Below are 10,528 nucleotides of genomic sequence, written 5' to 3'. Positions count from 1 at the left end.
TGGGCAAACACGTAATTACACCACGGTGTGAGATCAAATTGTCATCATCAAAGGAAGGGTGGAGTGAGAATGGATCAGACGGAATCCTCTTCTGCCTGTGAGAAGCTGGGAAGGCTTTGGAGAGTTTGAGGGGAGGGGTGGGGGTGTGTGGAGGGTTGACAACTGAGACTTAGGATGAAAAAAAAAAGCTTCCAGGGAAGAAAACCATTACCAAGGGCTTTGTGGCATCTTCCATGTTTAAGGTACTGGCTGTGTTACCAAAAGAGAGGCACCAGTTTCCCGTTTCCAAGTCCTAAATTCTCTACAATCAGGGCAGTCAAATCATTAGCTAGGCATTAGATTTATTGGTGTGATCACTTAGTGAGTTCTATAATGTCCTACACCTGAAATTAGTATAATATTGTATGTCAATTGTAATTAAAAAACAAAAAGAATTTAAAAATAATACAATCTGTGTGATTTACAATTTTTTTTTGCTCTAGTGAAAAAATGCTATGAACTTTCTTTCCAAAAAGTCGTTAGTTAAGAATTTGATCATTGCTTCCTTTAAATCCTCACCAAAATTCCCTTGAGAATAGGAGCTTTTTAAAATTTCACTTTCCTCTCTTTTCCTTCCCACCACGCTCCCAGGGACAAATGTAGTGCCTTTGCCAATTAGCACTAACTCATGGGCGCTGAATTGAATAACAAGAGAATAAAATGGGAAATAAAAGTTGGAAAGGAGCAGGGCCGGATTATGGAGAGAGCCTACATTAGCAGGCTAAAGAACCTGGGCTTTGCGTGGTAGCAGAAATGAGAATCTATTGTGGACTAGAATTTAGGAGGTAGTTCAGAGTTTGAGATATGATTTAGACCAAGCATGCCAAACTCAAAGGTTAACATGGGCCAAATAAACAAGGTTTAAATTTATGTGGGCCACAAAAAAACCCACAAAAGATTCAATATTCATAGAAATGTAGGTTTATTTTGATAGAGACACGCTGAATACAAAGGGCTGAAATAAATGAGTAATTGTTCAAATAAAATAATAGAACATTTTAATAAAAATTAAATTTTTTCTAGAACATCCACTTACCAGACACTGAATAACTGCACAAATTATTAAGCGTAATGCAAGTAAACCTGTTTTTCTTCTTCTCTGAAAGCGAAATATTTCCTTTTGCACACATCAAGCAAGTCAGTCCAAGACTAATGATATGGCAATTGGCTGCTAAAATATTCGCTGTTAGTATTAGTGGAGAGAAATGATTCACCTGCGTGTAAGGGGCATAAGGGAAATGAATGCAACACGATTACACTGAGTGGCCAGATTATTATGATCTCTGAATGCATAATAATCTGGCCACTCAGTGTATATCCTATATAATAAAAGGCTAATATGCAAATTGTCCCCTCAATCAGGAGTTGGACCAACAGGCAGGCCGGCCAACCACCCATGTCCCCTCCCCCTGGCCAGGCTGGCTGGACCCCACCCATGCATGAATTCATGCACCGGGCCTCTAACACACACACACACACACACACACACACTGAATGGCCAGATTATTATGCATTCAGAGATCATAATAATCTGGCTACTCAGTATATAGTAATCAGTCATTAGCGAATATTGTAGTGCATTATTAATAATTATGTATAACAAGATATTGTAAAAATTAAGTTACAAAATTTTTATTAAAACGTTTCTTACATACTGTTGTATTGGCAGGGCCGCAAAAATATTAATTGTGGGCTGCATGTGGCCTGCGGGTCACGAGTTTGACATGCTTGTTTTAGGCCATTGTCAGCGTGCCGATAAATAATAATCAGTTGAAAGCAGCTAAATGGTAGACCTCCCAGAGAAGAGAAAACCAAAGAAGAGGAAAAATACGAGCTGCAGATGGAATCTTGAGGACACCACAATTAGAGAGCTGACCTAGAAAAACCCATGTTAAAACAACAACAAAAAAAACAGTCCAAGACTTTGGTGGAACATCTGTATGTGGCTATTAGCACCACCTGGTCTGGCTGCTGTGAGGAGTCATTGAAATAATATGAGAAAAGTGCTTAGCAGCGTGTCTGGTGCAGAGTACTTAATCAATATTACCCTTCATTATTATTTTAAAAGAATGATCCTCGTTTTTGTTGCTATTGTATTTGATGTACAAATACTAATTTTTAATTTATGCAGTGATGATTTGTTGCCAGGTAACTATGATTTTTGAATTGAGGAACTCATTTCAATGTTTGCGTTTTAATTAAAATGGGTATTTCAGCAACTTAAAATTCATTTCTGAAGGAACCCCTACCGAGAGGCAGCATCTCAGGCACGGCATTTTTTAAAAAGCCAGCTAACAATTAATGTCATAATTTTGTCTTTGTCCTGCTAATTATGGCTAAGACAGACTCCAGTTTGTTCATATCTATGCAAACAAACAAAGAAGCCTCAACACCAAGAGGCAAGTTTGCACATTATTTACATCAGCCCCAGTGGCTGATGGCTTCTAACAAAGAGCGCTGCCTATACACTGACTTGGATGTCTGGGACAGGGGTCGGCAAACTCGTTAGTCAACAGAGCCAAATATCAACAGTACGACGATTGAAAACAATTTTTGAGAGCCACATTTTTAAAACTTAAACTTCTTCTAATGCCACTTCTTCAAAATAGACTCTCCCAGGCCGTGGTATTTTGTGGAAGAGCCACACTCAAGGGGCCAAAGAGCCGCCTGTGGCTGGCCAGCCGAAGTTTGCCGACCACGGGTCTGGGACAACCCGAAGTGCAGCCTGCCGGTCTGAGCAGCCAAACCAAGGGCAGCTGTGCTTAGGAGTCACAAGGAGACCAGGAGACAGTCCCCATGCCTGGCTCAAGAGATCTTTATGTGAAGAACCATAACATTTCTGAGATGCATTTTAATAAAGAATAGCAGGCAACAGAGGTGGCCCTAGAGATTCTCACTCAACAAGACCACCTTTACTTTGACGGACGGAGGTCTTGGTGTGTGCTCTACAGTGTGGGAGGTAACATATATTGCTGTTGCACGTTGAAAGGTCGCACGTGCGTTATAATGAGACTGCGCTCACCGTGCCCTGGAACAGAACGTTTGGTAAGGCTCGGGGATCTGCTTTCTTTCCTCAGTCCTGGCACCAACCGTGAAAAGGTCAGGTGCTCTGGGAGGAGACACCCATGTCCAGTCCTATCGTCTCCCGATGGTGCTGAGTGGATTGGGACGCTCTTACTGTCTGGCTAGGGGAAGGGAGGGAAGTCCAGTGTGTATTGGAGAATTTTAAGTTCGTTGTAATTGGAGAAAAAAATCACATTTGTCGATTTAAAGACACTAAGTCTGAAAGAAACTCTTTGTGCTCACCATTCAGAAAAATCGAAAGCAGCCCCCTTTGGAGACAAAGTCCCATCCAACAGAACCCTTCGTGGAGGCAAGAGGGAAATCAATGGAAAGAATTTAATCCTGGCATAAGCATAATACATTATGCATGATAATCTTCAGAATGGGAAAGCCACTTGCAGGCAATCATCTGCAAAAAGCAGCGGCTGGCTCACAAGGGTGACTTCCGCTTCCTGTCGTTGTGTAAGGATGCTTGGGAAGCCCAGGAGGGCAAAAGCAGAACAACTTCTCTCCGTCTTTAATCTCTGGAGAAAGAAAACAAGTACTTTCACTTAGCGTCTCCATCGCCACTCCTTGGGAAACTCCGCAGTAATAAAGATAATGACAGCTAACAGCCATGGAGCGCTCCCTTTGTTCCAGGCACTTAATATGCATGCTGTCGTTTAATCCTCTAGGTGAGGAAGGTTGTATTTTTTTTTTATCCCCCTGAACTCAGCCGAGGAGACTGACGCTCAGAGAGATTAAGAATCTTGCCCAAGATCACATTGTTAGAAAGTGGCAGAGCTGGAATTCGAACCCAGGCTGACCCTACCCTACCTTGCTACGCTGCTTCCCCTTTTATGCGTTAGAAAACGGTCCTTTATTTTCCTAATGCTCAAGGTTTGTTGTAAAGTTGGGGTTCTATTCTAGCTTTCTGAAGGCCACTGTTTTTATGTTCTTTCATGCTACCTCCCCCAATTAAAATTGAGCATTAGCCCTGGCCTGTGTGGCTCAGTTGGTGGAGCATAGTCCCATACATTAAGGTTGCAGTTTGATTCTGGCAGTCTGGGTGCTGGGTAAGGGGCCTGCAGGAGGCAGCTGATCCATGTTGTGCTCATACATTGATATTTCTCTCTCTCTCCCCATCTCCCTTTCTCTCTAAAAACAATAAACTGTTCAATAATAATAATAATAATAATAATAATAATAATGGAGCATTAGATTTCAAACATCCTACTATCTTGAAGCAGAGGTCAATGAACTCTGACCGGTGGGCCAAATCTGCCCACTACCTGTTTTTGTAAATAAAGTTTTATTGGAACACAGCTGTGCTCACTTGTAAAGTGTTGTCTGTAGCTGTTTTTGTGTTACAACTACAGGAATGAGTAGTTGTGGCAGATATTGTAAGGTCTGCAGGCCTGAAATATTTACTATCTGGCTATTTACAGGAAAAGTTTGCTGACTCGTGACTCAGAGGCAACATTTTCTTTCTTTTTTTCTAACTGAGCTTTGGCCCAGGTCTTCAGGAGCAGCAGCTTTGAGCAAGAGTTGGTGTGGTAATGACTAGCCTGGCTAACTGCTTATTGTCTGGGGCCAGGAGGAGTGGCCAGCAAGCACAAGCACCGAGGCTGTGGGTAGCCTGCTATTGGTCTTTGGTGTTTCCTAGAATTCTAAGGAATAATTATTTCTTCTGTATCCTTGAACACTGCCAGAGATATAGTGGGCACCAGTAGTTAATTGTTGAGTTAATAGAAGTATCTTGCAATTAGCCCATGAATTCTGTCTCCAGTGCCTGGCTGGTAGGATCCTCTGTCCTGCTCATTCCTCCACCCCTATGTACCATAACTCCTTCACCGATGCAACTCTCTCTGTTTCTTTAAAACTTAACTCCTGACCATTTGACCACTCAGTAAGGTCAGGTTTGCTAGATCACAGATGGCTTTGGAAGAGGACTGATGTGATCAAAACGATGCTTAGGATATGCAAAACAACCTGTAGGGGGGAGAGACTAGAGGCTAGGGGACCAATTAGGAATCTATTTGAGGTGATAATTGTATGGACCAGGGCAATGAAAACAGAGAGAGAGGGACAAGCTGGGGTGATACAAAAAGAAGTTCAGGAATGTCATACGTTAGTGATTTGAGGAATGAAGAGGAGGAGGCAAGAGTAATAGAACGAGCATTTTAGTGTTAGGACTAGTAGACTGTGTTGTCCTTGACAAAAATAGATACTTTGGAAACAGAAGCAGGGTAGAGGGATGAGCGAAAGTGAACGGTATTTGGAAATAATATTGGGACTATCCTTGAGATATGTTAGTGGCCTAGATGGAGCAGGACATGTGGCATTAATGCCATTTCCTGGTTAGGACTAGAGATTTTGACCTAATGAGAACTGACAAAACGACTTGTTCATTCATTCACTCAACAAATGTGTATTTCAGCAGGCAGTGTGTCAGGCACAGTTCTAGGCCCTCGGGATTGTCAGTGAGCAAGGCAAAGATCCCTGCTTTTGCGGAGCTTGCATTCTAGCCTCAGGGACAGGCAATAAATAATGAACACGGTAACTAAGCACACTGCAGAGTGTAGCAAGCGCGATGGAAAAAAAGACGAAGTATGTCAGGGTAAGGCGGCTGGAGGCTCCGGTGCCAGGGTGAGGGCCTTTGTAATTTTAAAGCTGATCCCAGACACACCTAAGAGCTCTGCCCCCTTGACCCTTCGTTTGTTTTTCAACTTCTGACTAAGGTGACAGAAGAAGAAATTGTAGGGCATCGGCCACTGTGTGATATTTTAATATAGAGATCCTTCTATATGCCACATCTGGAGGCAATTTTGGAAAGAAGCGGGGACTTCTCGAGGTTCCCATTTCCTGAAGGAGTAGCAGCACCGCGATGAAATTCAGATGAGTGGGGGCTGATCATCTTCAGCAATTTAAATGCCGTCGCCTTTGCCAGAAGGAAGAGCTTTGTTTATATACAGCCGGGTCAATAGGAAATGTAGCCTCGTTATTCACGTTCTTCTGATAGGCCCCCCGTGGGAACACAAAGGGCAGAGGGATGCGCGGAGGACTGAAACACAATCACCTAGCTGTGGGGTTTTGTTCTTTGGGATGGCATGGGTGGAGGGTGGGGGGAGTGGGACAAAGAGCTGATTTTATTCTTTCTTGGACGAGATGATGGACTTTTTGTGAAGATCGGGATTCAGGCAGTTATCTGGTGTTGCCTTGGAACGTAGACTCTGCGTGTCTGCATCCTTCTCCTTTTGGGTCCTCCACGGAGCGTCTACCTGTGTACTGAAGGGTGCCAGGTTTGATGCTGGCCAAGGGCACATGCCCAGATTGCAGGATCGACCCCCAGTCTGGAGGCATGCAGGAAGCAGCTGATCGATGATTCTTTCTCATCATTGACGTTTCTATTTCTCTCCCTCTCCCCTCCTCTCTGAAATCAATCAATATATATATTTTAAAAGCCCCTCCTGGGGTCACACACTAAACAGTTCTCAGGTTTCTGTGTTTCTCCTACCAGGGCTGGTGTGCCGAAGATCCACTTTCATTTCCTTTGCCCCTCCCCCTCCCCCATTGCCACGCTGCTTATTGAGGGTTCTCAGAAGAAGGGGTATATTTCAAGAGGAAAGAGGGAGAAAAGAGAGGGGTGATGTGGCTTGGACAATGTCAGCAGACACATTTGATACACAAGAGTGGTAGGCATTGTAATTCTAAAATAGACTCAGAGAAACTTCCTTCTTTGATGTGGAAATGAGCTAAAAGTGGAAGAAAAGGTGTGCGTGTAAGGGCTTTTTTTTTTTTTTTTCCTCCCCCTCCCCCTGTTGCTTTTTCTAAGCCGGTGTAATCCACCAGGCGCACGGCAGGCAGGACGCACAAAGGATGCCCCTTGTACAGCAGAGCCAGGTCCTCCGCCGCCCTCAGTGCTGTTGGCTTCCTGGGAAAAGTCTGGGAAGAGCCGTGGGCCAGTCAGGATATTTGGGTTTGCCAGGTACGTGTTCAGAGAAGAAGAGTGTGGCATTTAAACAGTTTTGTGTGGTTTTTTTGTTTTTGTTTTGTTTGGGTTTTTTTGTTGTTATTAATCCTCACCCTTGGATATTTTTTTTCCAATTTTTTTTTTTTTTGAGAAAGAATGGGAAGGGGAGAGACAGAATCATTGATGTGAGAGAGACACAGGTATTTGTTGCTTCCCGCATGTGCCCAGACCAGAAATTGAATCTGATACCCTCAGCCCTCGAGGGCTAATGCTCTAACCATTGAGAAACCCAGCCAGGGCTTAAACAGTTTTTATTTTTTTATTTTTTTAAAACATCAATTTATTGTTCCACTCATTTATGCATTCATTAGTTGCTTCTTGTATGTGCTTGGACTGAGGATTGAACCTACAACCTTGCCCTATAAGGACGATGCTCTAAGCAACTGAGCTACTAGGCCAGAGCTTACACAGTTTTTAACGTAAACCTTTTCGTGCTCAGAGAAACGGCCTCACACGTACCGATCTTTGAAAGGGGACAATTTCAGTCAGAAGAGCCCTCACCAAAGTAAGATCCTGAGTGGAAATAGCATTTGTTTAACATTAAGTTAGCAACTTGTACCCCTTGTCCCTCCCCGATTCAACAAACATTTATTAAAACTCCTTGTGGATGCTTAGGCTTCTGGGAGGTCCTATGGACCGTCAGGGAATAAACCCAAAATGACAATTCAAAATGAAACCATTGTTTAAGAACCTACTTAGGAATTCCATTACTGGAAGCAATGAGCAAATAGGAGGCCCGAATTAGCAATGCCCCCTGCCAATTCCTCATCCTCATCGGCACACACAGATGTGCTCAGGTAGAAATGCCTTCAGGAAATGCCTGGAAAATACCCCCGGCTTTTTACACAGGGCCAGTTGGCTCAGCTACCCCATGGTGTCACCTCATTGATGAAATGCTGATTAAGCTATTTGTGCTCCATAATGAGCCAACCGGTCACTCTCTGTTTCTCGTCAACTTCAAACGGGTTGGGCAGCCTGAGTTTGTTTTAACTTTCCTGACTCCCAAATGCCTTTTGTCTTTATCGGACTTACTAATGCTTATCTTTTCAGAAATGGAACCGTTCCTCTTTTTTCCTGTTTCCTCATATTTTCCTAAAAGATGTTTCTGAAAATGGGACCGACAGGAAAAGCACCCAATGTTGGTTTGTTTTAAACTATCTATTTATAGAACTTTTCCAAAGTCAGTCTTTTTTTGGTATCGTAGACAGGGGGTCCCATCTCAATCTACTTTGAAAGGCAATGGAATTCGACAAGCATTTTGAGCATTTTTGTGAGTGTCTGCTTTGCATCTGGCTTTGTTCCGAGAGAGTTAGAGGTGAAGCAGGGTTTGTCCTTGCCCTTGCGGAGTTTAAGATCTAATTGGACAAGAGAGGTAACAGCGATTAACCAAGGACTTTACTTCTGAGTTTGTGATACCACTGGCTTTGGTGTTTCTATATATGATGGCCAAAAGGGTCCGTTAGTTTTAATCTGTGTAACAGAGTAGATGTAGTTGTTCATGGAAAACATCTCTCTAACGCAAATAAAGGAAACCCAATCTAGACGTTGGGGATGCTTTAACTAATTTCCAAGCTAATTTGATTTACCAAGTTCTTTTCTGAATTGTGTTTTGGTTCCTGAGTCTATGTCTCTGAACGTCAAGCTCTCAGTCCTGCCACTTACCCGGAGAGGTACAGCTGCATCAGGCGTGAGTCCAGCTCTCAAGGAGTTCACTGCTAACCTCAGTAGGTGAGATAGTGAAGGGAAAGAAAATAAGACATCTGGGGGGCTAGCTATCCGAATCTGTCGGGAACCTGCCTTCTGATGTACACCCTTGCTTGCCCATAAACGTACAGTCTTGCTTGCCCATAAACTCCATTCTTATCAAACTCCATTCTTATCGGGTGATGCCTGTCCTGCCTTGCAGAACCTGTTTCCTGGAATACTCCCATTTTACAGAGACCATAAACCATGAACCATATACAATCCCCGGAGGGGCTGGTGCCAGTGCTGGCAAGCCTCTGGGTGTAATCTCCTTCCCCCATCCCAACTCACGGGGGAAGCCTGACACATATTTGGGGGACAAAGGAACTAAGATTAGAAAGGAAAAGCTTCGTCCATAGTCATCATTCAGGATTTGGAGACTGACTCCCCTGAATCATGGAACTAATGCAATCTGCAATAAAGGCAACCTTTCTGAATATTCTCTGCTAGCTCTGCTGATTAATTCTCCCGAGCTGCCTGGAAGCTTATCTGCCACAATAGGACAAGAGGGAGAAAGCCATTGTGGCACAAGAACAGCCAGAACCACAGGACCAGTTACTGGGGTCGTGTCCTGAGAGGCTGGGAGAATCGCCTGAGTGCTTTTTTTCAGGGAAACTTCATCTACCTACATCGTGATATACCTGGGGGATTGTGAAAAATGCTTTGTGCCCTTTGGATGAGAAGTGTATTCTGTAAGGTCCATCAACAATTTTTGGATAAATTTAGAAAAACAAACAAACAGTTGGAAATGATGATAATAACATCATTTGTTGAGTGCTTATTATATGCTTAGCACTCAACTAATGATAGGAATACAGCTCTAATCTGCTACTCTTTTATATCTACTGGTCCCTCCAAATTATCAAAATATTCATTTCTAAATGGTGCTTGCTTATAATCCTATATAATAAATTGACCGAAGGGTGGAATGACAGTTGCTATGATGCACACTGACCACCAGGGGGCGGACACTCAATGCAGGAGCTGCCCCCTGGTGGTCAGTGTGCTCCCACAGGGAGAGCACCGCTCAGCCAGAAGCCAGGCACAAGGCTGGCAAGCGCAGTGGTGATGACAAGAGCTTCTCCTGCCTCTGATGCAGCACTAAGGATGTTCTACTGATGGCTTAGGCCCCACGCAGGAAGCAGGCCTAAGCTGTCAGTTGGACATCCCTCAAGGGCTCCCGGACTGCGAGAGGGTGCAGGCCAGGCTGAGGAACGCCCTCCTCTCCTGAGCATGAATTTTATGTACTGGGCCTATAGTCTGTTAATAATTGTTAACCTGAGTGATGGGTTCATGGAAATTCATTATATCATTTTCTCTACTTTTGTGTTTTGAAATTTTCTATCAGAAGCAGCTTTGCAAAAAAGGAAAGGAACTAAATAAATTTCATTAACATAAATAATCCTCAGATAAAAGATGAAGGAAAATAAAGCATTTATCTTCTAGTATTTACTATGTGACATATCCTCCACATTCACTAAGACTTTTTCAAGGAATTGCGTGAAAGCTTATGCTCTTTCCAACACACCCATTGCTCTATTGGTCCATATGGTTTTTGTTTTTATTCTTATTTATTTATTTACTTAAGGCCCAGTGCATGAATTAGTGCACCAGTGGGGTCCCTCAACCTGGCCTGTGGGATCTGGCCGAAGCTGGCTCTCCAATATCTTC

This window comes from Pipistrellus hanaki (genome assembly GCF_964339955.1).
Source record: "Pipistrellus hanaki genome assembly, chromosome: 1".
Lineage (NCBI taxonomy): Eukaryota > Metazoa > Chordata > Mammalia > Chiroptera > Vespertilionidae > Pipistrellus > Pipistrellus hanaki.
This window is presented reverse-complemented; position numbering follows the sequence as displayed.